The following is a 27,645-nucleotide window of genomic DNA, read 5'->3' on the forward strand; positions in this document are numbered from 1 at the left end:
AAGAATTGATGCTTTTGAACTGTGGTGTTGGAGAAGACTCTTGAGAATCCCTTGGACTACAAGGAGATCCAATCAGTCCATTCTAAAGGAGATCAGTCCTGGGTGTTCTTTGGAAGGAATGATGCTAAAGCTGAAACTCCAGTACTTTGGCCACCTCATGTGAAGAGTTGACTCATTGGAAAAGACTCTGATGCTGGGAGGGATTGGGGGCAGGAGGAGAAAGGGACGACAGAGGATGAGATGGCTGGATAGCATCACCGACTCAATGGATGTGAGTCTGAGTGAACTCCGGGAGTTGGTGATGGACAGGGAGGCCTGGTGTGCTGCAATTCACGGGGTCGAAAAGAGTCAGACACGACTAAGCAACTGAACTGAACTGATGAGATCAATGAATGTAATAATGTAACTCTAGATATGGAAAGAAGCAACAAGAGGGAATATTCTCCTGGGCCAAGAGGCTAGTAAGACAGGTGTGGTCCTGAGACTTTTGCTACTTGCAAGGTCTGGTCTAGTAACAGCACACAATGGCCTGTCAATGGAATCTTCATTAGACCTGGGACACGAGGGCCCTGAAATGCCCCCAAAGCATGGTCAAACATGTGATTATGAAGGGACCCTGCTGACTGGAAGTCGGCACTTGCCAGCTGTCTCTACAAAGATTACATCATGACCACTGCAAGCTGCTGACCCTGAAAGGAGTTAACGGTGGAGATCAGAAATAAGGTACTCTGTGCTCTGGGAAAAACCCAGAAGAACTGGCCTTCAGAGAGTCAGATGTTTTCAGGTAAAGGTTTTTATGAGCCCAGCTTCTCGCCTCTTCTTGCACCCAGAGAAACACTAATGTCATGACCCAATGTCTAGTCCTGGTTCTCCTGGCTAGCTCCTCGGGAGCTTCCTGTTTCTCTCAATCTTTGGCCCATGTATCTTTAACTTTCTTGTTAAGTTTGTTTCTTCTAGAATACAACAAACCTCCAAGTGATAGTTTGACAAGAATATTCCCTGGCCAACACCCAGACAACGCTGAAACAAGTTGCCTTATCGTTCCATGGACTCGGACTCTCATCTCCTTCTGTAAATGCATCCTGGCAGAGAGCAGGCAAAGGGAACCTAGAGCCCCACGACGCCCCTGCAGCCTGAAGAAGCCAGAGTGGTCATTGCCCCTTTCCCCTGAGACCGGGTTCCCAAATGCCTGAGAAGGGAAATAGGTAGATAGATCTGAGCAGGGTATCAAAAGGGGCCAAAGAATTGGCCCTAAAAATAAAGAGAGGGCGGAAGGTGGAGACCCAAGGACAGAAGAGCAGAGAAAACCAAGGAGGAAGGGAAGTCAGGAACGGAGAACCAGACCCTGATCGTCCTTCCCTCCCCCATGGTGTAACTGCTAACGGATTTCAGGTCCTCCTGAGCAGTACAACCTGTCTCCCCTACTAGCCCATAAGGAGAAGATCTTTGCCTTACTCTCCGCCCCCCCCTTCTCATCCAATCAGCAATGACCCGCAAGACCCCTACCTGCTCCCTGTACCCTGGTTATGAAATTGGACTAAGAGCCCCTGTTTAAAGACGGTTCTCTCTTGAGCTGGCCTGCTGTTCTAATAGCGTCTCCCACGCTAATAAATTTTATTTCCCTCTCACTCTGTCTCATGTCAGGAAATTCTTTTCCAACCAGTGCCCAGACCATGACAATTTTCCTTACTGTTGTTACAAAATACTGATTAAATTTTCCTATCTAAAATAGAAATGTCTGATTTACTTACAGGCATGACTATAACTGACACAGGAAACCCCACGAGGCTATCAGGGGATTTCTCAGAAGAAAACTACAGGCCAGGAGAGAGTAAACTGAAATATTCAGAGGCAGAGCAATAAAAATTGCCAACCAGAAAAACTCTATTCACCAAACTTATCCTTCAAATATGAAGGGAAAATAAAGGTTTTCCTAAAGAAAAGCTGAGGGAGTTCATCACCACCAGACCTGCCTTGCAAAGAATGCTGAAGAAGTTCAAGCAGAATAAAAAAGATGCAAAGTAACACATGAACACACACAAAAGTATATAACACACTAGGTCAGGTAAAAATGTATAGTCAGATTTAGTTAATTCCAGTTACTTAGAAGAATGGTATATTAACAATTTCAAGTATAAAGGCTCAAGGAAAGGATGACTGAAAGTAACTACAGCTAATACACCTTATCACCAAACACACAGCATCAGAGAGAACTGGAACATCAGAATATTGCAGAGGAAGAGTTACATGGCGGAGCCACTTTATTGGCTAAAAAAGCCAGGTTGCAATCAGCACAAGACAAACTGTTTTAGGTATAAAATTTTAATGTAAGCTCCATGGTAACCGCAGTAAAAATCTAGAGTAGATGCAAGGAATATAGAAAGGGGAAACAATACCCCGATGAAAAGCCACCAATTTACAAAAGTAGGCAGAAACAAAGGGGAAAGGAATCAGTGGAGACAAAAAACAACCAGAAAGCAATCACTCAGATGGCAGGAGTCAGTTCTTACATATCAATACCCAGTCTAAATGCAAATAGAGTGGGTTCACCAATAAGAAGACACAGATGCTTTAAAAAAAAAAAAAAAAGACCCAACTATATGCTGTCTACAAGAAACTCACTTCAGCTTTAAGGATACACAAAGGCTCAAAGTGAGGGGATAGATAAAGGTATTTGACAGGAATGAAAACAGAAAGAAAGGGGGCATAGTAATTCTTATATCAGACAAAATAGACTTTAAGAAAAAATGATAACAAACATCAAAGGAGGCCATTGTATGACAAAGGGTTAATACATCAAAAACTATACACACACACACACACACACACACATACATATGTAAATATATAAAACAACATTGGATCACCTAAGTATTTTAAGCAAATAATAACAGATCTATAGGAAAAAAAAAATAGACAACATTACAACCAGAAAAGACTCATGAATAGACATTTTAGAGAAGCCAACCCGTGTGTGATCAGATGACAGAGACTCAGCAGGCTCATTAGGCACTTGGAATCATTCTTTCTGTCTGAGTAGCTCTCTTTTGGATGCCCTGCCCCACACATATCACCTGCTGCGCCTCCCTGGCTCACCTGTGTTCTCAGATCAGGGCTTTGCTGGGCTGCATCTGGGTTCCCCTCCCTGTACCTGCAGCATGGAAATTGCCTGAAGGCAGACAGCCAGGAGTCTTCAGATGGATGTGTGTATCCATCTTCACTCTAGGAACTTAGTCCTGCATGGCCTGCTGTCCAGGACCTGAAAACAGTTGTTCCGAGTATTTTGTTCAGCTTTCTAATTACCAGTGCCAGGTGAGGACGTTCAGATGCTGTTTCTCTTAAAGCTGGAAGTGGACGTCACATTTTATTTTTACAGACACTCTTTGAATCAGTAATTCTAAATCAGGTAACCATATATGTTTGAAAGTATCTTTTGCTTCATTTTCTGTGTTTTGCTCTTGCAAATGTAAAACAAAACCAAATATCAAGAGACACACTAAAACAGGTTTTGTTTTCTGTTTTTCCTGGTTGAACTTTATGCCAACAAATCCTAGGTAAGGACTTAGGAAGCTGCAACTCCAGGGTGGCAAGAATAAAGTAGCAGCATGCACCTCCTGCAGCACGGCAAAAAAAGGCTCTCTGGTACCATTAAGATCCCTGTTGATTGCATATCCTGTGATCTTGCTGGTGCCTTGACTTACTGTATATTGTCACCCTGCTTATTTAACTTATATGCAGAGTACATCATGAGAAATGCTGGGCTGGAGGAACCAGAGATCAAATGGCCAACATCCACTGGATCATCAAAAAAGCAAGAGAGTTCCAGAAAAACATCTATTTCTGCTTTATTGACTATGCCAAAGCCTTTGACTGTGTGGATCACAACAAACTGTGGAAAATTCTGAAAGAGATGGGAATACCAGGCCACCTGACCTGCCTCTTGAGAAACCTGTAGGAAGCAACAGTTAAAACTGGACATGGAACAACAATACATGGTTCCAAATAGGGAAAGGAGTACACCAAGGCTGGTGGTTTGGATGTTTTTATTTTAACTTTGGTAAGAAACAAAGAAAAAGCTACTCCCGCCTTTGACTCACAGCTGCCGGGTAGACGAGACCCCGGCCAGCACCCTGTGGAGCACTCACCCAGTTCACGCCACCTCCCTACCAGACCCGGGCCTGTGGGGCAGGCTGGGCAATCACCTCTGGTTGTGTTCCCAGCCCCTGGTGAGGCTTGTGCCCAGGAGGGGCTCAGGGCACGTCAGCAGAGAGGACAGGGGCAGGCTGAAGGCCATGCGGGTCGGTGTCCAAGGAGAGTCAACAGTGGCTGTGACAGGGCCACCTCTGCAGACCTTTGTCCCCACCCAGCGACCACGGCGGGTGTTTACTGAGTTGAGGAAGGGGAACGATCTGCAGCTAAAGCAGACAGTCTTGGCCGCTGGGCACCACGTCCACTCCCACTACAACCATCTCTGTCTCAAGCACTTGGCCGGGGCCCGGCACTGCCCAACGGTCAGCACTGCCCAACGGTCAGCAGAACATACCAACACCCTAGGTAGTTCGTCCTTTTCTTTTTCCTCTTTTCGGATACTTTATATACTTTGTGGGTTTTGGCACTATTTTCATAACTTTTATTTGCAAGAAAGAGGATAAAGCTATGCTAGTTTGCTAGGGTTGCCAGAATAAAATACCACAGACTGAGGCTTAAATAACAGAATTTCATCATGTTATCCCATCTCACAGCGCTCAGCTGCTCAGAGCTCTCCCTTACTGTGCTGTTTTCTCATATCAGCAGTTATGTTTCCTCTTTGTTGCTGATTTTAGTTGTCTTTTTTCTTAGTCAGTATAGCTAAAGATTTGTTACTTTTGTTGACCTATTTGAAGTAACTTTTGTTTAAAATTGAATCTTGTCAGGTTATAGTGTATGGTTAATGTTACTAATATAGATATCCTAGAAATTATGTGACAACATTTTACCAGGACATATCAGATTTTCATGAATTTCACATTTCCTGGTTGAACTTTATGCCAACAAATTCTAGGTATGGACTTAGGAAGCTGCAGTAATGTATTGGATTCTGGAAAAACATCACCAACAATGAAATGTAAAGCTGTGAATGCATCCATTAAAAAGAAAGCTCGAATAAGCAACCTATCTTTACCCTAGGCAGAAAGGGGAGCGCAGACCAAACTCAAAGCTAGAAGAAGGAGTGAAAATAGTAAAGATTAGATCTCAGGTAAATATACAGAAGAGGTAAAGCAAAGAAATCATTTGACGTCGAGCTAACTTTGGGGTGCTTCAGAGGGCCCCTGAGACATCCCAAAGAGAGATATTAAACTACCTGAGTTCATTGGACGTGTTAAATTACATGGGAAGTGTTGTCAGAAAGAGTGATGAATCTTCTCAAGTTATATTGTATGGTTGATGATACTAATATAGATATCCTAGAAATTATGTGACATTCATGAAAGCCTGATATGTTCTGGTAAAATGCTGTCAGTTATAATCCTAGTTATCATATTCAAGTGTTTCAGGTTACAGCAGTGACCAGATTACTTTGTCAATTTCAATTCAATCAGGTTTTAAGCATGCCTTCTATGGTTTCACACTGATGCCTTTGCAAAAATACTGCTCCTTCAAGATATATGGAAAAGACTTTTCTAAGCTTACCCATAAACAATTTTTTTGTTTGTTTCTTATCTGGTAAGCTGGTCAGACTGGAATTTAGTCTACTCTCTAGGTTAAGAGAACACAGTTTGCTTAGAATGAAGCTTTCAATCACATATTATGAATTTCTTTACCTTTCAGTGATTTATATTTGTTTTTATAATTTTTTTTTACTTCAGTAAAGTAAATAAGCATTATTTAAGATTATGGTACATGTAGGTTGGACCAAGCTTTCCCCACTCCTGCAAATTCCCTTAAACCCTCAGATTCTTCTGATGGGACCAAGGTTTCACTTCCCTCCAGAGGAACAATCCAAGCTTTTTATCAGCTGATCTGCCCCTGATATCAGAGTCAATTTGAGCATTATTTGGTCTATAATTTAGGCATGAAACTATGAGTACAGAAAGGAAACATGACTTTTTGATGCAGGATGGCCATGATATTCCTTGGATTTCAGAGAAAATTGCTTAAAATGAAACTTTTTTTTTCCTTGGAAACTGCAAAGCTGGTTCTTTTAGCATTTGCAATTGAAAACCTCTAGGTTGTAAGGTCAGTTTTCATTCCAGTCCCAAAAAAAGGCAATGACAAAGAATGTTCAAACTGCCTCACAGTTGCACTCATCTCACACGCTAGTAAAGTAATGCTCAAAATTCTCCAAGCCAGGCTTCAGCAATACGTGAACCGTGAACTTCCAGATGTTCAAGCTGGATTTAGAAAAGGCAGAGGAACCACAGATCAAATTGCCAACATCCACTGGATCAAGAGAGTTCCAGAGAAACATCTATTTCTGCTTTATTGACTATGCCAAAGCCTTTGACTGTGTGGATCACAATAAAATGGGGAAAATTCTTAAAGAGATGGGAATATCACACCACCTGACCTGCCTCTTGAGAAATCTGTATGCAGGTCAGGAAGAAACAGTTAGAACTGGACATGGAACAACAGACTGGTTCCAAATAGGAAAAAGAAGCCAAACTCAAGTCCACTGAGTAAATGATTATAAAGGACTCTACTTTTTAACATACGTGTATTCTAACTACAAGTGTGCTTTTTCACTTTTAGAAAGTAGTATTTGAAAATGAATAAATTACATATGAATCCAAAATGTGCCTAATTCACAAATAGAAATATTCAATTTCCTCCACTTTTCTATCCATGGAATATCCTGTTTAGCTTTGTATTATATTTAGCATAATGAACATTTGTTAAAATAAATACCTATTAAAACAAATAAAATGTTACATATTAAAGTTTTACTCCACTGAGAAGTAAATATGGGAGCAGGGTATTTTAAAATGTCTTTATTCTATTATTTAATATGACTAAAAATAATCTAAACTTAAAATATTACATATATTTATAAACATTATTTTTATTAAACCTCAATTTTTGGCTTCAGAAAATTATAAATAATCAGACAGGAGAGTTTGAGAGGGGATATATTTATTTGTTATGATATTGTGCTTCAGAACTTCTGGGGAACTTCCCTGGTGGCTCAGACGGTAAAGCATCTGCCTGCAATGCAGGAGACCTGGGTTCAATCCCTGGGTCAGGAAGATCCCTGGAGAAGGAAATGGCAACCCACTCCAGTACTCTTGCCTGGAAAATTCCATGGATGGATGAGCCTGGTAGGCTACAGTCCACGGGGTCGCAAAGGGTCACACACGACTGAGCGACTTATTCTGCTTCAATGAGCAATACTTTCTCAAGTTAAAACACACACGTTTTGGCATCTGATGACAATTCCTTACTTCTGATAACTTATCTGTCTTTAACTTGTCTCTTTTCAGCAGTTCAGAGACTAGAACAAATGATTGAAGAGAATATTACCAGGTGATGGAACTCATTCTTTTGGGTTTTTCAGTCCAGAGAGAGAGTGAAATCCTTCTCTTTCTTCTCATTTTAGTGGTATATTCTCTAACTCTGGTGGGAAACGTTGGCATCGTTTCCTTAATCCGGTTGGATCCTCACCTTCACACACCCATGTACTTTTTTTCTCAGTAATCTGGCCTTTGTAGAGTTTTGTTACTCCTCATCAATAGCCCCAAAGTTCCTGGAGACCCTCCTGAGCAAGCACAGGTCCATATCTCTCTATGCATGTGCGCACAGCTGGGCTTTTTCCTGAACTTCTTGATTTTGGAGACGTTCCTTCTTGCAGTCATGGCTTATGACTGCTATGTGGCCATCTGCAGTCCTCTTCTCTACATGGTGATCATGTCCCAAAAGGTGTGCATGCAACTGGTAGCAGGCCCTTACTGATACAGCTTTTCTGTTGCTTTCCTCCACACAGTTGTTACTTTTCGATTGATCTGCTATGGCCCCAATGTTATTAATCACTTCTATTGTGATGATGTCCCTTTGATGGTCCTTGCATGCTCAGACACCAGCCTCAAAGAGATCTTGATTTTTATCTTTGCTGGATTCAACATGATCAGCCCTTTGACCACGGTCCTTATTTCTTCCCTATACATTGTGGCTGCCATCCTGAGAATCCAATCTGCAGAAGGGAGGTACAAAGCATTCTCATCCTGTGGTTCTCATCTGACTGCTGTCACTATATTCTATGGGACTCTGATCTTCATGTATCTGCAGCCCAAATCAAACCATTCCCTTGACACAGACAAATGGCCTCTGTCTACACAATAGTCATTCCTACGTTGAATCCCATGATCTACAGCCTGAGGAACCAAGAGGTAAAAAATGCCTTGAGGAAAGCCTTTGAAAATGTTATTTCCTGTCTCTAATAAACATTAAAATGTATCTTGTAACACTGACTGTCTTGGAACTATGCCACATGCAGATATGTTGTTTTTATTATCTTTGATAGGTTAATTTTATTTCTACCATTTTTATATGAGCAAAATGACTTTGCACGTGTGTTCTATTTTTCATATAATTTATAAGTAAGATAAAAGGTTTAAAAGACTATAATGCACATTTTTAACAAATTGCTACTATTCGCATCTGTGACACTTGACAGTTTTGACCTGGATAGTTTCTATTTAACTGATAATAAGATTTAGCCACTGCTTTCAAAAATGCTTCTATTTTATACATTGTGGAGACAGAACAAGGGAGGTGGTAAAGTAAGCTTCTTGTCCATCCCCATGTCATTCCAGGCAGTAGCTGTTCCTCAACTGCACCCTGTCTGCTAAAAACCATTCCTGTCTGCTTCTGACTCCCACTAGATTCACTGGCGGTCACTCTCGGTAATTCCATGGTTCTCGTGTTGTTTGAAAAGATGTCATTTTTCGACATGCAGATCTGGAAATCAGGGTCAGCTTTTGGAAAGTCATACTCTCTTTTTCTGTATCAAAACAAAAATGCAGACATACCCCTATATTCCCTCAGCAACTTAAGATCCTTTTATATTTTAGGGATTTGAAGAAATTACAATGGTTTGACAGGAAGTGGTAGTTTAAAACCAAGTTAAAAATGTGGTTGCTGTCAGATGTCAGGAATATTGTTCTATGTTGGGGTGGTTGTAAAGTGATGCAATCTAAGACCCACTTAAACCATCAACTGGATTTTTTTTTTTAATTCAGATTCAAATGTTTGGTGTCTACCATGTGAGTGATATTGTGAGCTATTCTCATAGGGCAAAATAAAAAGCATTCCTGAATATGCTGAATAGTCTGCTATTTCGGAAAATACTGGCAAAAAATTGATTGTATACGTTATTTAGAAACAGTTTAGCTTATTTTATCCAACTTATCTTAGTAAACACTTCATTGTTAAATTAGATTTCACATTTATGTGAAGACATCGATATTGCCATGTTAAATTATTTATATTAAACTTTATTTTAATTTATGCCTCACCTAACCTCAACACCATTATTAAAGCAGCAACAAGGTGTTCTAAGTGGATGTAAACTGTACAAATTCTGAAGAGAAGCAATGAATTGCAATCCTGATTTCCAAGTTCTTAAATCAACTTCTTTTGGGGTCAAGGAGCACAGTTGCAGAGAAATTAATCTTGGGAATCATGACTGTCAATTGCCAAAGATAAAACTCAAGAGAGGAGAACATCTTTGTTGTTGCTATTTTTTAAATAATTCCAAAAGTATAATTTAAATAGTTAAAAGCACAGCAGTGAGCTTCTATGGTAAACTACAGAGTAAGGGCTGAACCTGAGATTGGCAATGTGAGAAGGGTTTAAAGGTCAGTGAAACTTTCAAAAGGAATCTGGTGCCCCTTCTGGGTAGCACACTGGATTCAGGGGAGGTTGCTGCAAAACCACACGTTTACCAAAGAAACTTCAGATACATTTGAAGAGCTCCTAGAGCAGAAAGGATGATAGCCTGGGAGACTAAGAAAAACTAAAGTGAAACCCAAGTTCTAACTTTTAAAAATTACTGTAAAGAAATATATTAGTTTCATCAGTCTGCATTAACCAGTACCACACACTCATTGACTTAGAACAACAAAAATTTATTTTCTCACAGTTCTGGAGCTACAAGTCTGAAGTCAAGGTATTGGCAGAACCAGGCTCTCTATGAAGCTCTAGGGGAGGTTCCTTCCTTGTTTTTTCCATCTGCTCATGGTCCCAGGCATTCCTTGTCTTGTAAGCATCTTTCCAGTCTCTGCTGTCTTCTCATGGTCATCTTCCCTCTACATCTGTGTCCAGATTTCTTCATTCTTGTAAGGACATCACTCACACGGGATTAACAGTCCACCTTACTTCAGTATGACTTCATATTAACAATTGCATCTTCAATGACCCTATATCCAAATAATGACCCTATAACCCAATGATCCTATAACCAAACTCTGAAGTTCTTCAGGTTAGGAACTTAACACATGTTCTGGGGGAACAATTTCACTCAGAATAAGTGCGTGTAAGTGTGTGCATGCTCAGTTGTGTTGACTCTGTGTGACCCTATGGACTGTAACCCGCCAGGCTCCTCTGTCCATGGGGTTTTCCAGGCAAGAATACTGGAGTAGGTTGCCATTTCCTTCTCCAGGGGATGTTCCCCCAGGGATTGAAATCATGTCTCTTGCCTTGCAGATGATTCTTTGCTGCTGAGCCATTGGGGAAGCCCCACTAATAAGTAAGGACAGTTAAAGATGTGCTGGCTCAAATGTCTGGTGAAAACACACCTTATCTATACCTGCAAGCACAGTGCAGAAAGAAAAAAAAAAAAAATAGCTGAGGTTTCCTAAGCTTAAGAAAGAGTCTTGTAAGTACCTAAAAAGGCTAGCGAAATGGCCCAGATGACGGGTCAAAAGGGATCTGCCGGGGTCCAGCCCCGGCTGATCCAGGGAATTTGAAGCAGGGACGGCGTCGGCGAGGATCAGGAAACAACTGCTTAATTAAACATTAATTAAGGATATAAAGAGTAATAGAATAAGGATAGCTCAGTGAGGAAATTCAGTGGAGAAAAGAGGCTGAATAATTCAGCCTGAAGGTAAGAGAAAGAACGACATGGTGAGACCAAGTTTCGGTGAACAAGGCCCGCACTCTATTTTTCAAAGTAGTTTTTATACCTTAAGTTATGCATAGAGGATAATGGGGGAAGGGGTAGAGTCTTGCAGCAAACCAGGCTTTCTTCCTGCAAACTTATCATATGCAAACGCTTAGGTAATTTGCATCATCTTCTGGCCCAGAGGCCTGTTAACATTTTAAGACCCTTTCTTCAGAAAACTTATTTTTCTCTAAAGGTGATTGGTCAGGAGCCACCCTCCAAAAGCATTAGATAAAGTTGCATTCCTACAGAGCAAAGGTGTGGTGGGCTATAACAAGAAAAAGAATTAACTCAAGGGTCCCAGGTTACAAACATTAAAGCTACTACTTACACCAATTATATTAATCAATACACTGCCAGGGACACAGCAGGTAAGGGATATGGAAACTCAGCAGCAAACATTGGCCCAACAAGTGAAAATCCCTTCACCAGTACAATTTCTAATCAATCTTTTAACTACTCAAAAGAATCTGTGTTTAGACAGTTTAGAACATTTCATGCCTCTCACAGTTGGGAGGCTCTGAACAATCACATGTGGCCGGAAAAACCTATTCAGGCAGGCTAGAGGACTTCCAAAGGAGTTTGTAGGTTAAACACTGTCACACCCAGGAATTATTAACTGGAGCTGTAAGCTAACTCTTTTTTCAGAGAGGTAGTGGGGGACAGCCCCCCGTAAAGTCAGAGGTGTAGGTGAAAGCACAAAGCAGAAAGTAGGCAGACTCTGGTTTTGGGTGTAAATGCTCGAGAATTTCCAGGGGGACTCCTGAGGCTCGATCCCGCCTTTGCGTATGCCGAGCCTCCTTCCTCAGGACCTTTGTCATGGGTGGAGTTCCTCACGCTGGCTACCGGCAGTGATAGAATTCCAGTTGAGCTATTCCAGATCCTGAAAGATGATGCTGTGGAAAGTGCTGCACTCAATATGCAATATGCACTCAATATGCAATATGCCGGCTCCCGGCAGGGATCCAAAACCAGTTAATGTGACAACTGGACTCTTAAAGGTCATAACAAGCCCAAGGACTCATCAAGTAGTTAGGACAAAAGGATATATAACCTAATATCTAATATAAATCAGAATCTTGAGTTTTTCTCCTTCTGGTTAAGACAGAAGACAAGATGCCCTCCTCTCAATACCAGAATAGTTTCTGAAGAGACTTGATCATTCTCAGGTAAAAATTGTCCTAGTGAGTGGTAAGATGCGGAGCTGAAGTGCCAAGGATATGTTTATGGAAAGTATTATAAGAGCAAATATAGCACTATAGCTAAGTGAACTCCCAAGATGCAGTGACTTAATAATTTACTCCTTTCTCAGGCAGCAGTATGAATTAAGGGGTTTGGGAAAGGCAATTAGACCCTCAATATGGGGTTTCCATCTTTGTCTAAAAAGTGATCATTTCAGTGGCAACATTTTCAAGTGGGAAGGAAGAGAAAAAAGTCCATATCTAATGGCTTTAACATAGACAAGGTGATCTTTAGGTTTCAGGCACCACTTTCTACTGATGGCTCATTAACAAGACTTGACAACATTATGTATCCCACTGACAAGGAGCAATGGGAATGGTGGTGAACAGCTGGATGACAAATGTTTTACTTATAAAATAAAACATAAAATAATGGACACTGAGAAATATGTCTGCCATAAGGATCACAGAAAATGTGATCTTAAAGGGTCAAGTTATAATGGTCTCTGTCAATACGATTGTTTCTTGAGCAGCCTATCGTTTCATACTTGACACCAACTTGTTAGAAGCAAACTTGGGTGATTTGAAAACATTAAAAAAAAAAAAACCTTTGTTAATGTAGTTTCCAATACTAATCAAATAGTACTTTTTCTTCCTGCTCAGAACCTAAAGTTAAGAAAAAGAACTCTCCTCCCACCATCTGCTTTTTCTCAGAACCAATCTGAGGGAATGTGGCTTGTGGCAATTAGTACGTTAGCCTGAGTTACAATACTTTCTGTGCTTAAATGAATCCATCTTTCCAGTGATACTACCACAAGTAAGTGTTACTTCTCAGAGTCTTTCTACACGTGTTCAGTTGTGCACCCCTTTTAATTGGATTAGCCCTTAAACAAGAATAAACTCATTCATGAGAAACTACTTCTGCTCTGATTTGCTTTTATGCTGGTATTATTAGCAAGAGTCAACAAGGACAAAAAATGTATTCCACTTATATTAAGAATGAAGGTAGATTAAGTGGACACCAATCAACATAAATTGAATTGTAAATGTGTACTCAGATCCCAATGGATACCAGTTTGAGCTGTGCTGCTCACATTTTAACACATGTCTAGTTCAATGACATTTGGTTTTACACAGATTCTTATCTGGTTGATCCACTCTAGTTATTAAAAGCTTGACTTAAGCAGCTAAATACAGACCTAAGAATGTAATGTAAGTGACAAGAATTTGGAATCAAACAATACCTTCATTATAGCAATCAAATGTTTAACAGGACATTTTTCTAATCAAAAGTTAGATTTTAAATGACAAAAATCCATATTGCTTCATCTTTTTAAACTATGAGAAGGACATGATAGGCTTTAGTCATAAATTTTTCACCTATTTAAATTAATGAAGAGAAAAACAACTAGCCAAAATCCAAACCAAAGAGTAGAATTACGGTGAGTCAACAGATTGTTTGAAATACAAATACTGTTAATTATAGAGCAATACATACTGAGAGTTAACCTTCTGATCGATTCATGACACTAGTTGAAGATTCTGAATACATTTTTGTTTTCAAAAGTCCATGCATGTATGAATGTTATTGAAAGCTTTTTTGGTAAATGAGGATCCACCAACTTTTATATTCATGGAAAAGTGATGAAGTCTTAATTTTTTCTAATGAAATTATATATTACTTATAAAACAAGTGAAAAGCAATTATATATAGAAAATATCCTAAGAAAGCATATTCAACTCTTACAAAGATACCTCCAAATTAGCGTGTGCTTATGCAAATGTGTTTATGAGTTATCTGATGACTACACTTAGCACAGTTCTACATACACTGTGACTAACACTAATAGGTCAGGGTTAGTATGTTTGCATATGTAGATAAAGGAGGCCTAGTCCTGAGAGTCCGTTCATGGGGTAAACCATCACTGTGTTAGACTGGACCTCTTAGTATATTTAAGTGTTGCCTGTATACAGTCTATTTTAAACAGGGAATTTATATGCCTGGACATTTATAACAGGAAGTGGCATACACGGAATTATGTGCTGCAGGTTCACTGCCTCAAGTTTGCCTTGACGATTGCTTTGTTGACCGCCTCTTTCACACCTTTGTTCCTCAAACTGTAGATCATGGGGTTCAGCATGGGAATCACTGTGGGGTAAAACACGGCCACCATCTTCCCCTGCTCCACAGACTCTTCAGTGGGCCTCCTGAGATACATGAAGAGGAGAGCCCCATAAAACATGGTAACAGCTGTCAGGTGGGACCCACACATGGAGAATGCCTTTCTCCTGCCATCGGCAGAGCGCATGTGCAGCACGGCCGCTGTGATGAGGGTATAGAAAACGAGAACCACTGAGAGGGAATATGTGAAATTCATCCCAGCAATAACAATCATGGTGCATTCTTTAATGTGGACCCCTCCACAGGCAATCTTGATAAGAGCAGGGTCAGCACAATAGAAGTGGTTGATTTCAAAGTTTCCACAGAAGTACAGGCCATATGTCCACAGTGTGCAGACTAGGCTGACAGAGAACCCATAGATGTATGTCACTGAGATGAGACGAGCACAGACAGTCCTGGACATTTTACTGCCATAAAGCAGAGGGTTGCAGATGGCCATGTAGCGATCAAAGGCCATCACAGCCAAGATATATACTTCCACATGGACAAGGGCTCTGAAGAAGTAACACTGCACCAAACACCCCACATAGGAAATGGGTTTTGTCTGATAGTAAGTTTTCCAGCATCTTCAGAGTGACATTGGAAGAGAACCACACATCCACAAAAGACGAATGACTCAAGAAAAAGTACATGGAGCTCTGAAGCTGGAGGCTGATGCTGATCAAAATAATCATACCAATGTTCCCTATCAGACTGATCATGTAAACTACTAGAAACACCACAATAAAGAGACCTTGAAGCTCCTGACGACTGGTCAACCCCAGAAGAACAAATTCTGTCACATCTGTGAAATTTGGCATTGCCTTCACTTAGACCCAGTCTGCAGTGCCTATGGACAAATTAAAAGAAATGAATGGATTTATTTTATTCTTGAAAATTTTGAGTCATGCTTATCAGTATTCTAGTTCAAATAATATAAAAATCAATGTAGACTTTGTACAAAGTTTAATATAAGAGTATATTATCACATTTATTTCCTTTAATAGGCCTTATAGGTAATTATTACAATATTTATTAGTTTCTTAACTCTAAAACAGACAATTACATTCACATACTACTAGTATTAGACACTTATTTTTGCTAAATTATTTCAGTGATGCTAACATCATAGATTGCTAATAGAAGTAAAGCTAGACTGAGAGTCATCAGAGAATGACCAAATCCATTTCAACATATTGTCTTATAGGAAATGACTTGAGACTCCAAATGTAAATATTCAATAAGGTCAGACAACCACTTTGTGCTGAACAGGGAAGTAATAAGAGTGAATCACTGAAATGCCATTGAATACTATTTGTGTGTATGATGGTTGCCTCTCATTGTCTATACTAATACAAATGCACATGTAATATTAACTTATTTCCCTATGACTTGGAAGATATCCTTTTTTTAAAATGTATTTGTTTGTTTATTTTTGGCTGCGCTTGGGCTCCTCTTGGTTGGCGTGTGTGGGCTTCTCACTGCAGTGGCTTCTCCTGTTCTGGAGCACTGACTCTAGGTGAGCAGGCTTAAATAGCCGTGGCTCACAGGTTCTAGAGCGCAGGCTCAGTAGTCATGGCCCTCGGGCTTAGCTGCTCCATGGCATGTGGAAGCTTCCTCCAACCAGGGGTTGAACTTATGTCCCCTACATTGGTAGGCATATTCTTATCCACTGAGCCACGAGTCCAGAAGATATCTTCTTATCCTCACAATTTTACGGGATGATTGTCTTAAACCTTGGTCTTACAATCTAGTCATTGACATACTTTTCTACACTATGCCAGCATATGATATAAAAAGCTTTCAACTTATGAAAATCCTAGTCATGTTTTATTTTATTTAGCTATATATTTCACTTGCCTGATTACTGCTGCTTGCAGGATGAAGTAAGCGGTATTTAACAACACAGACTGTATCAGTTTAACAGTTAGAAAAGTAAACCGCAAGTGGATCAATCACCATACCAAAATTATATCAATAGATAAATTCTATATACGTATAAAATAAAATTCAGGTGCCATGCTCTTAAAATTATTGTCTTATTTCAGATTCTACTTCTTTTCAGCAATAATCCATTATATGTCTAATCATTTATTTTCAAATTCAATGTCATTACAATTAAAATGTCCACAAGGAATGTTTTCTCTGTTCAATACACTTCCCCAGATAAGTCTTCTGAGAAGTAAACTGCTCTGAGTACTTAGGGATGCATCTGTAGGATTAACATCATCTCAGGAATTTAAGATCCCTATAATAACATTGCTTGAAGGGAATATTATGACATAAAATGGGCTATAGATATAATTGCTTATAATAATTCATTTACAAACATCAAAACCAGTGTTATGTCAAATATATTTGCTATATTTATTATTTATTACATTATATCTAGAAGTAGTCTAAGTTTTTTAATATGAAACTGAACAAGCTACACAAGAGTTTGGTTTGCATCATAATTGATTCTTTTTGAAAAGGAGTGAATGAAAAATACAGAAATGAGACAATTTAGGAAATGGAACTACTGTGAGACAAAAACTGAGCATGCTGATAAACACAGAAATAAGAAGAAGCAGGATGCACACAGAGTGGTCAAAGATCTCTTTGAGGATGTGACTTTTCAGTTACGGGCAAGTAGCCAGTTATGTAAAAATATTGAGGAAAAAGAAAATGAAAATACAAAAAGTTGGAAGAGGAACTATTTTTTAAAATGTATAAACTCTATGATTGTATCATGGCTCCCTCCAACTAGTAGCAACTCACAATTTGGAAGTTGATTAATCTCTGTAAACAATTTTCCTACCCCTGAAATTATTCATATGGGAATTAAATACACCATAGAGAAAATGATTTGGGCACATAACAGTCACTGATATTTCAGTTCTGGTCTGGGTTCACCTGTACCCTATATTTTCATGATCATAGATCTTCTGGTTTCTAAGTGTGGATAAACTAAGCCAGATGAGAGTTACTGAATTTGACTGGGAGATAGAGCTAAGACCAAGAATTTTCATACATAAAAACTCTTGCCTCTGTTTGGTGAACCCATAATTACCTAATTAACAGTTTGATTTGGATGATTGGTACAACTAATTATAAGAGGATGAGATCGTTAGAAAGCATCACCAACTCAGACGTGAGTCTGAGCAAACTCTAGGAGATAGTGAAGGACAGAGGAGCCTGGCATGCTGTAGTCCACGGAGTCTCAAATAGCCAAATAGGACTTAGTGACTGAACAACACCAGCAACTAAGTATATATAAAGAATCATCAAGGCTCCTAAGAAGCATAAAGTAGCCCCACTTCTCCAGTTTCCCTTCCTGTGATACGTGGGCTTTCTTCCACTCTTCACAATCACTAGCTCTGTGACAGCAGACTTTGTCTCATTCATTTTAGAACACTTCAAACCGACTACAGTAGTTATGTATCGTAGACATTCGGGGATATTCACACGTGATTTTTAAGCATCCTGATCTCCAGATCAGCTTTGTAGAATGCATTACTGTGTCCATAACTAGTAAAATCTCTATTAAAAACCTGCTCTAGTGGCAGCAGTCTCAGTTTTAAGGTGAGATAACAGCTACCTTTTGTTGACTCCTTACACGATCTTTTATAAATAAAGGTCCCATGAGAGAGGCTCTAATTAGCACAGCTTTCTGAAAAATGAGAAAACTGACTCACTGACAGACCTGAGGCTCTCCTTGGATCAGACATCTGCAAACTGGCCAGATGGAAATGCAAACCAATTAACTGAACTCTAGGGGTACACTCAATAACTTTATACCACTACTGCCTCTGATAACTTTTTCTAATATTCTTTTTCTCTACATTTAATATGTAGTTTGATTATCGTCCAAAAAAGGGGAAAAGCTGTCCTTTTGATAATTCACGCTTGATGAACCAGAAGAGCTTGACATGGCTATGGAGCCTGAAAAACAGAGTTCTTGGACCACCACTATCTATGCTCTCAAGGTTAGGTGAGCCCACAGTCCCAGGGCCAGATGACCGAAGTAACTTCTCATAGACAGCCACTTTATTAGATAGCTGTGCATCGTCTTTTAAAGCAATTAAGCATATAGAATGTATAATTTAGAAATTTAAAATATCACTTTCATTAACTTTTCAGGAATTTTACACACACACACGATACAGCAACAGTATAATTATTTCTTCAATATAGTGAAAGACAGGCAAGCGTGGCATGCTACAGTCCATGGGATGGCAAAGAGTAGGACACAACTGAGTGACTGAACTGGGAATATCAATCATTCCCAGTGACACCATACTTTCAATTCCATTCAGATACATTTTAAAACACAATGTGAAATCACTGGTCTTTGTAGAGAAGACATAAAGGCAAAACCTAAAGAGCAAAAGTTCTTGTAAGTCCCTATGGCAGCAAGATATTCTAATGAATTTTTATATCAACTAATAATATAAATAGTAATATTTCCCAAGTATATAACTCCCAACAATAAAACACTGATAACAAATAGGTCCACAAGTAAGGTCTTAGTCTCTTCTTCAAAAAAGGGCTAAAAACTAAAGATGTGACTGCATTAATCTCTATTGCAAAAACTATAAAATTTGCAGACCTACCTTCAGCAGCAACAAAAAAACAATGACAATTCCTCACTATTTATAATAGAATCTTGAACACTGCACACATTGAGAGCATCTCCCCAAGGAACTATCCAGATAATGATGAAACACATTATAATTAAAATTATAGAAACATCTCAGGAGTAAGGTAAGTTAAGGAGGGTTAATCAGAAGAATGTCTTCTGATAATATTATGTGACCAGTATCCTTAATGTCATGGGTATAATCTCTCCCATCTTCACATGGTATAATATCTGCCTCAGGAAAGCATCTTGCACCTCAGGAAAGCATTCTTGGTTTGCATTATACAATGTTGCTCAGTCACCTTCTTTTCTACTGTGCTTTAGTTCTAATAAGCATCATCTTTCAGGCCAAACACAGCAATGCACACCCTATGCATCTCATGGCTGTTGAAGAGATCCCAGGTGCCTCCAAAGTACAGATCACAGAGAAACATCTAGGGAGAATGAGTACAAGTAGAGGTCATTAGTGGAGAAGTTGATTGTAGTAGAACAATTTATCAGTGAACTCTTTTCAGGCTCTTTTTGGAGTCAGTAGAGCATCAACTTCGATGTCAGTTAGATCGGAAATAAAATCTTCACTCTGCACCATAATTAACTGCCTGTCTTTGGAAAAGTAAGGATTCTCAGTTGCAAAGTTCATCTGTAGAAAAAGGAAAGTGCTGTCTCACAGTGAGGTATGCGGATCGCAGACAACATTGGGAAATTCTTAGCACAATGCCTGTCTCTGATGAGGCAGTCAAAAAATTGAAATGAGCCATGAATTTTCACCTATCAACAGTTCACAAGATCTCACCACCTATTTGTGATTGTGATCAGTATTATTTCTGTGTTGAAGGGTAAAATATATAAAAAAAAAAAAACTGTGTAAAATAATTCTGAGGTTCAGTTTCTCCACAAAATATGGATAGTAGGGGCTTCCCTGGTGGCTCAGACTGAAAAGAGTCTCCCTGTAATGCAGGAGACCCAGGTTTGATCCCTGAGTCCTGAAGATCCTCTGGAAAAAGGAATGGCTATCCACTCCAGTATTCTTGGTGCTTCTCTGGTGGCTCAGACATTAAAGATAGCTAGCAGATTAAAGAATCTGAATGGAAACAAAGATTGTTCATTAACTCCCATTTGTACTACCCTCAATTTTGATGGAAAATCATGGACAGAATAACACTCAGGCAAAGTTTTCCTCTTCAGTGCCCAAGGATCCCAGACTCTTCCTTAGTTCCTTCTCACCTTTTATGGAGAAGCTACATAAGGCAAACTCATTGGCACCAGATTATTATAACTTGCACTCCACCGAGAAAAAGGGAATTTAAAACAAGAAAACATTGTGTGTGTGAGTGTGTGTGTGTGTGTGTGTGTGTGTTAAAGAGGAAGAGAGCAAGGAAGAGAGTCAAGGTTAAATACATTTTATACTAGAGATGCTGCTGCTAAGTCGCTTCAGTCGTGTCTGACTCTGTGCGACCACAGAGATGGCAGCCCACCAGGCTCCCCTGTCCCTGGGATTCTCCAGGCAAGAACACTGGAGTGGGTTGCCATTTCCTTCTCCAATGCATGAAAGTGAAAAGTGAAAGTGAAGTCACTCAGTGGAGTCCAACCCTCAGCAACACCATGGACTGCAGCCTTCCAGGCTCCTCCTTCCATGGGATTTTCCAGGCAAGAATACTGGAGTGGGTTGCCATTTCCTTCTCCAGGGCATGAAAGTGAAAAGTGAAAGTGAAGTCGTTCAGTCGTGTCCGACTCTTAGCGACCCCATGGACTGCAGCCCACCAGGCTCTTCCATCCATGGGATTCTCCAGGTGAGAGCACTGGAGCAGGGTGCCATTGCCTTCTCTGCTAGTAGGGCTTGCTGCTGCTGCTGCTGCTGCTAAGTCGCTTCAGTCGTGTCCAACTCTGTGCGACCCCATGGGCGGCAGCCCACCAGGCTCCCCCGTCCCTGGGATTCTCAAGGCAAGAACACTGGAGTGGGTTGCCATTTCCTTCTCCAGTGCATGAAAGTGAAAAGTGAAAGTGAAGTCATTCAGTTGTGTCCGACCCTCAGTGACCCCATGGACTGCAGCCTTTCAGGCTCTTTCTTCCATGGGGTTTTCCAGGCAAGAGTACTGGAGTGGGGTGCCATTGCTTAACTATAAAAAAATTGATAGATATATAAATAAATGTATGAATGAGATCCATTTTTTAAAGTGCTTTACAGAACTATCCTGAATTTTCTGCAAATAGCAAAATTGCTTTAAATTCTCCAAAAGAATCAAGATTTGGGGAGATTATGAGCCAGAAGTGATCTTGGAGGTCAGATACTTCATCCTAAAAATTAACTGCATGAATGACACAAAATGAGTGGTTCAAGGTCACCCACAAATTATTTTGAAAATTGGAAACTAAAACCAGGAACATGACTTAACCAAGAACCTTGACATCATCATTCTTCATGCAACACTGAAACAAATCTCAAAAGAGTAGAGAAAGTGGTTCACTTAAAAAAAAAAAAGAGGTGACAAATATTATCCAAATCCACTTGCCAAATTCACTTGCTAAATTCAGACTTAAATTGGAGAAAGTAGGGACAACCACTAGACCATTCAGCTATGACCTAAGTCAAATCCCTTACAATCATACAGGGGAAGCGACAAATAGATTCAAGGGATTAGATCTGATAGACAGAGTGCCTAAAGAAGTATGCACGGAGGTTCATGACATTGTACAGAAGGCAGGGATCAAGATGATACCCAAGAAAAAGAAGTGCAAACACACAAAATGGTTGTTTGAGAAGGCCTCACACATAGCTGAGAAAAGAAGAGAAGTGAAAATCAAAGGAGAAAAGGAAAGATATACCCATTCAAATGCAGAGTTCCAAACAATAGCAAGGAGAGATAAGAAAACCTTCCTCGGTGATCAGAAAAAAAAAGCCTTCCTCAGCAAAGAAATAGAGGAAAAAATAGAATGGGAAAGACTAGAGATCACTTCAAGAAAATTAGAGATACCAAGAAAATATTTCATGCAAAGAGGAGCACAATAAAGGACAGAAGTGGTATGGATCTAACAGAAGCAGAAGATATTGAGAAGAGATGGCAAGAATACACAGAAGAGCCACACAAAAAAGATCTTCACGACCCAGATAACCACGATGGTGTGCTCCCTCATCTAGAGCCAGACATCCTGGAAGGCAAAGTCAAGTGGGCCTTAGGAAGCATCACTGCAAACAAAGCTAGTAGAGGTGATGGAATTCCAGTTGAGCTATTTCAAATCTTAAAAGATGATGCTGTGAAAGTGCTGCACTCAGTATGCCAGCAAATTTGGAAAACTCAGCAGTGGCCACGGGACTGGAAAATGTCAGTTTTCATTCCAATCACAAAGAAAGGCAATGCCTAAGAATGCTCAAACTACCGCACAATTGCACTCATCTCATATGCGAGTTAAGTAATGCTCAAAATTCTCCAAGCCAGGCTTCAGCAATACATGAGCCATGAACTTCCAGATGTTCAAGTTGGTTTTAGAAAAGACAGAGGAACCAGAGATCAAATTGCCAACATCCGTTGGAAAAACATTGAAAAAACAAGAGAGTTCCAGAAAAAAACATCTATTTCTGCTTTAATGACTATCCCAAAGCCTTTGACTGTGTGGATCACAATAAACTGTGGAAAATTCTGAAAGAGATGGGAATACCAGACCACTTGACCTGCCTCTTGAGAAATCTATATGTAGGTCAGAAAGCAACAGTTAGAACAACAGTCTGGTTCCAAATCGGGAAAGGAGTCTGTCAAGGCTATATCTTGTCACCCTGCTTATTTAACTTATATGTAGAGTACATCATGAGAAACACTGGGCTGGATGAAGCACAAGCTGGAATCAAGATTGCTGGAAGGAATATCAACATCCTCAGATATGCAAATGATACCACCCTCACGGCAGAAAGTGAAGAAGAACTAAAGAGCCTCTTGATGAAAGTGAAAGAGGAGAGTGAGAAGATTGGCTTAAAGCTCAACATTCAGAAAACTAAGGTCATGTCATCTGGTCCCATCACTTCATAGCAAAAAGATGGGGAAACAGTAGAAAAAGTGATAGACTTTATTTTGGGGGCTCCAGAATCACTGCAGATGGTGACTGCAGCCATGAAATTACCCTTTGGAAGGAAAGTTATTACCAACCTAGACAGCATATTAAAAAGCAGAGACATTACTTTTCCAGCAAAAGTCCATCTAGTCAAGGCTATCATTTTTCCAGTAGTTATATATGGATGTAAGAGTTGGACTATAAAGAAAGCTGAGCACTGAAGAATTGTTGCTTTTTAACTGTGGTGTTGGAGAAGACTCTTGAAAGTCCCTTGGACTGCAAGGAGATCCAACCAGTCCATCCTAAAGGAAATCAATCCTGAATATTCATTGGAAAGGCTAATGTTGAAGCGGAAACTCCAATACTTTGGCCACCTGATGAGAAGAACTGACTCATTTGAAAAGACCCTGATGCTGGGAAAGATCGAAGGTGGGAGGAGAAGGGGATGACAGAGGATGAAATGGTTGGATGGCATCACCAACATCAGTGGACATGAGTTTGAGTAAACTCCAGGAGTTGGTGATGAACACGGAGGCCTGACGTGCTGCAGTCCATGGGTTGCAAAGCGTCAGCCACGACTGAATGACTGAACTGAACTGAGTAGAATTTACTGGTAAAAACATGGGCTATGGAGTCAACTTGTTGAATTCCCATTCTGGCTTTAACAATTTTGATCCATGCACTCTGGACAATGTTTCTTAATATTTCTGGGCTTCATCATTTTTTTTTTTTTTTGGTCAAAATGGATTCCTTATATGGGTAGGTTTATTTTGAGGATTATGCAACAGAATATATGCACTATTGAACATATTGATCTCCATACATGTCTGTGTGTGTTTGTGTGCATGCTCAGTCATTTCTGACACTTTGTACCTCCATGGACTGGGTAGTCATCAATAAATGGTAGCTATTAGTCATTAAGTAAAGAATCATAGAGAATGGCATTCAATATATTCCTTGCTATGCTAAGTCGCTTCAGTCGTGTCCAACTCTGTGCGACCCCATAGATGGCAGCCCACCAGGCTCCCCCATCCCTGGGATTCTCCAGGCAAGAATACTGGAGTGGGTTGCCATTTCCTTCTCCAATGCATGAAAGTGAAGTCACTCTGTCGTGTCCGACTCCTAATGACCCCATGGGCTGCAGCCTACCAGGCTCCTCCGTCCATGGGATTTTCCAGGCAAGAGTACTGGAGTGGGGTGCCATCGCTTTCTCCGAATATATTCCTTATCATCCACCTAAATGACTCAATGAATTATATAAGTAATAGTACCTAAAATAGTAAATATCCACACTTTTCTGGTCATTGGTATTTCCTTTTTCTTTCTTGTCATTTATGAATCATGTCTAGTTTTGGCACATGATGGCCCAAAGAAGAAAGCCGAGTTTTGATGGTTATAAATAAATGTATAATACAGAAGTCTACATACCTTTGAAGGAAGAGCCATTTTAGAAAGAGCATCAATGTCATGGCTCTTCTGCTGAATAATGCAGGCAGGATTTATATTATTTGTAGACTGATGCCATTTCCTTAAGAGATTATACATATAGGTGAGTATTAAGTGCTTGCTTTGTTAGATAGTATTTTGCACTAAATGAGTTCTCTGGAGAAATAACAATTGGGTACAATGCAGATTTGCCATGGGGCACAAGTGGTTTCTAGTGCTTTTCTTTTTTAGATTCCGTGTCCATATTTTCCTTCATACATTGGGAAGTCTACATCATAATACTGATGTCTGCCATCGATACTCGTGCCATAGTCTGTTACCCGTAAAATTTAATCCAATTTAACACAATTTCTTCCACACAATTATCATAACTTTGTGCCACAGCCTATTACCATCTCACTTTGGGTTATGGATTGAAAAGTTTAAATATCCATATATCAAAAGCTTGACTCCCAGTACTTCTGAATATGACTGAATTTGTAGATATAGTTTATAAAGAGGAAATTAAATTGTAATTGGTTCAAATAGTGCATCCTAACACAAGATGTGGAGAAGGCAATGGCAACCCACTTCAGTACTCTTGCCTGGAAAATCCCATGGATGGGGGAGCCTGGTAGGCTGCAGCCCATGGGGTCACTAGGAGTTGGACACGACTGAGCGACTTCACTTTATGTTTTCACTTTCGTGCATTGGAGAAGGAAATGGCAACCCACTCCAGTGTTCTTGCCTGGAGAATCCCAGGGATGGGGGAGCCTGGTGAGCTGCAGTCTATGGGGTCGCACAGAGTCGGACACAACTGAAGCGACTTAGCAGCAGCTGTAGCAACGCAAGATGACTGGTATCTTTTTTAAGAAAGGAGATTAGAACATACACACAGGAAATATACACACAGGAAAGACTGTGAGAGACACAGGAGGTGATGGCTGTCTATAAGCCAGACAGAAGCTTCAGAATGAGACCAACCCTACTAACGTTTTGACCTTGAATTACTTACTATCCTTCAAACTGGAAGGAAATCAGTCACTTTTGTTTAAGCCACCCCAGTCTGTGGTACTTAGTTATAGCTGCTGCTGCTAAGTCGCTTCAGTCGTGTCCAACTCTGTGTGACTACAGAGACGGCAGCCCATCAGGCTCCCCCATCCCTGGGATTCTCCAGGCAAGAACACTGGAGTGGGTTGCCATTTCCTTCTCCAATGCATGAAAGTGAAAAGTGAAAGTGAACTCACTCAGTCATGTCTGACTCTAGCGACCTCATGGACTGCAGCCTCCCAGGCTCCTCCGTCCATGGGATTTTCCAAGCAAAAGTACTGGAGTGGGATGCCATTGTCTTCTCCGTTAGTTACAGCAGCCCTCGTAAACTAATATGTTCTGCCCTCAGTAGACAAAAAGACTGCTTTCATATTCAAAGGAAGTTTTGCTTCTTTGAAGAGTAGTATCATTTTTAATATATTTCAAACACTTATAGTATGTTCAAAATGTGCACAAAACATAAGTTTACAATTTATTGAATTTTTTCAAAGTAAAAATGCCTTTATGACCAAACTTCTAAACCAAGTAGAAGACCAACACTATATCCAACTTCTCCTCTTCTTTCTGAGTCAGGATTCCTCAACTTAGATGAGTCTTTATTTTCAGCACTCTACACAGTTTGTGTCTTTTTCTGAATTTTACACAAGTGGGATCAAACAGAACACATTCTTTAATGCAGAGTCTTCTGGTGAAAACTCTGTTGATATCTGAACATCATGTTGATGATTGTTTTAGCTTGTTTGGACTGCTATAGTAATCATAACATAGGCATTTATTTATCACTGTTCTGAAAGCTGGAAGTCTAAGACTGGATTGGGTTCGATGCCGGGAGCCACCACGGGAGATCTCACCCATGACAAAGGTCATGCGGAGAAGACCTGACAAGCAAAGGCGGATCAGGACTCGAGGGATTTCCTGGATCTGCTCCAGCATCTACCCTGATACCAAAATCTGTCTACTGTTTATTATATCATGCCTTTTACCAACTCTTCTGACATTAACAGGGGGCTGTCCCCAACTACCTTTCTTTGAAGGAAATCAACTTAGAGCTCTAGTTAATAAGTCTCCTGGACATAATAAGAGTGTTTCAATTCAAACCCCTCAGATGGCTTTCTAACTTGCCTGACAGGTTTATCTGGACTCTTACAACTACGCATGTGATTGTTTACAGCCTCCCAACCACGAGAAGCATGGAAAGCTTGAGACATTCTAACAATATAGAGCCTTTCAGGGAGTTAAAATTATTAGAATAGAACTGGTGAAGGATTTAATTGTTGAGCCAATGCTTGCTGCCAAGTTTCCATATCCCTTACCCACTGTGTCCCTGGGAGTGTATTAACTGATATAGTCGGTATATAGAGAAAATAAGTAGTAGTCTTGATGTTAACAACCTTAGACCCTTGAGTTAGTAAATTCTTTCCTTGTTATCCCCCACTGCACATTTGCCCTATAGGAATGCAACTTTATCTAGTGCTTTTGGGGAGTGGCGCCAAACTTTAGAAAAATCACCTTTAGAGAAAATAAGTTTTCTGGTTGATTAACCTTTATCAGAAGAAAAATGTTAACAGGTCTCCTGGCCAGAAGATGATGTAAATCACCTAAAGCCTCTGTATACGATAAGTTTGCAGAAAGAAAGCCTGGTCTCGATAAGGGTCAAGGACTGCTGACCCTGCATGACTCTGTATCTTCCATTATCCTCTATGTACAACTGAGGGTATAAAAGCTCCTTTTAAAAATAAAGTTATGGGCCTTGCTCACCGAAGCTTGGTCTCCCCGTGTCATTCATTCTTTCTTTTTTTCTTTTTCTTTCTCTCTCTCTCTTCTTTTTTCAGGATGACTCCTTGGAGCACAGAGGCTCTCTGAGTTCACTTATCTGTGTGGGCTTCTAAGACTTAATCAGGAAGGCGCCTAGCGTCTTCAGGGGAGGGGACGCCCTGCGTCTTCCCCCCACCGAGAGAGCACCTGTGGCCTCCGTGAACAGAGCAAGTCAGTTGTCATGGACTTTATTGGCTTTCTGTGTAAACCAAGGAAG

The 27,645-nt window shown here is 40.1% G+C and overlaps 1 long non-coding RNA gene and 2 pseudogenes across 4 annotated transcripts in view; 2 read left to right on the top strand and 1 right to left on the bottom strand.

Annotated features, from left to right (window-relative positions):
• The window catches only part of LOC147362185 (uncharacterized), a 41,163-nt gene extending 13,788 nt beyond the window's left edge, over positions 1-27,375 (top strand). Inside the window, exons 3-4 of one of the 2 annotated variants that reach the window (XR_015136008.1) lie at positions 3,739-4,554; positions 6,331-6,917. This is a non-coding gene — a long non-coding RNA (uncharacterized LOC147362185). Of the gene's footprint in view, positions 1-3,738; positions 4,555-6,330; positions 6,918-26,407 lie in introns of those variants that run through there. The other variant, XR_015136009.1, reaches the window with a different exon arrangement.
• On the top strand, positions 7,368-9,484 carry LOC147362186 (olfactory receptor 8U3-like; annotated as a pseudogene). Its single transcript, XR_015136007.1, has one exon. The product of XR_015136007.1 is annotated as an olfactory receptor 8U3-like (transcript).
• Positions 13,235-15,361, bottom strand: LOC147362187 (olfactory receptor 5M9-like; annotated as a pseudogene). Its single transcript, XR_015136006.1, has one exon. The product of XR_015136006.1 is annotated as an olfactory receptor 5M9-like (transcript).
• Positions 27,376-27,645: the final 270 nt, after the last annotated feature.

The sequence above is a fragment of the Bos grunniens genome, chromosome 11 (genome assembly GCF_055505025.1).
Source record: "Bos grunniens cultivar Pamir isolate PY7600 chromosome 11, Bosgru_T2T1.0, whole genome shotgun sequence".
NCBI lineage: Eukaryota > Metazoa > Chordata > Mammalia > Artiodactyla > Bovidae > Bos > Bos grunniens.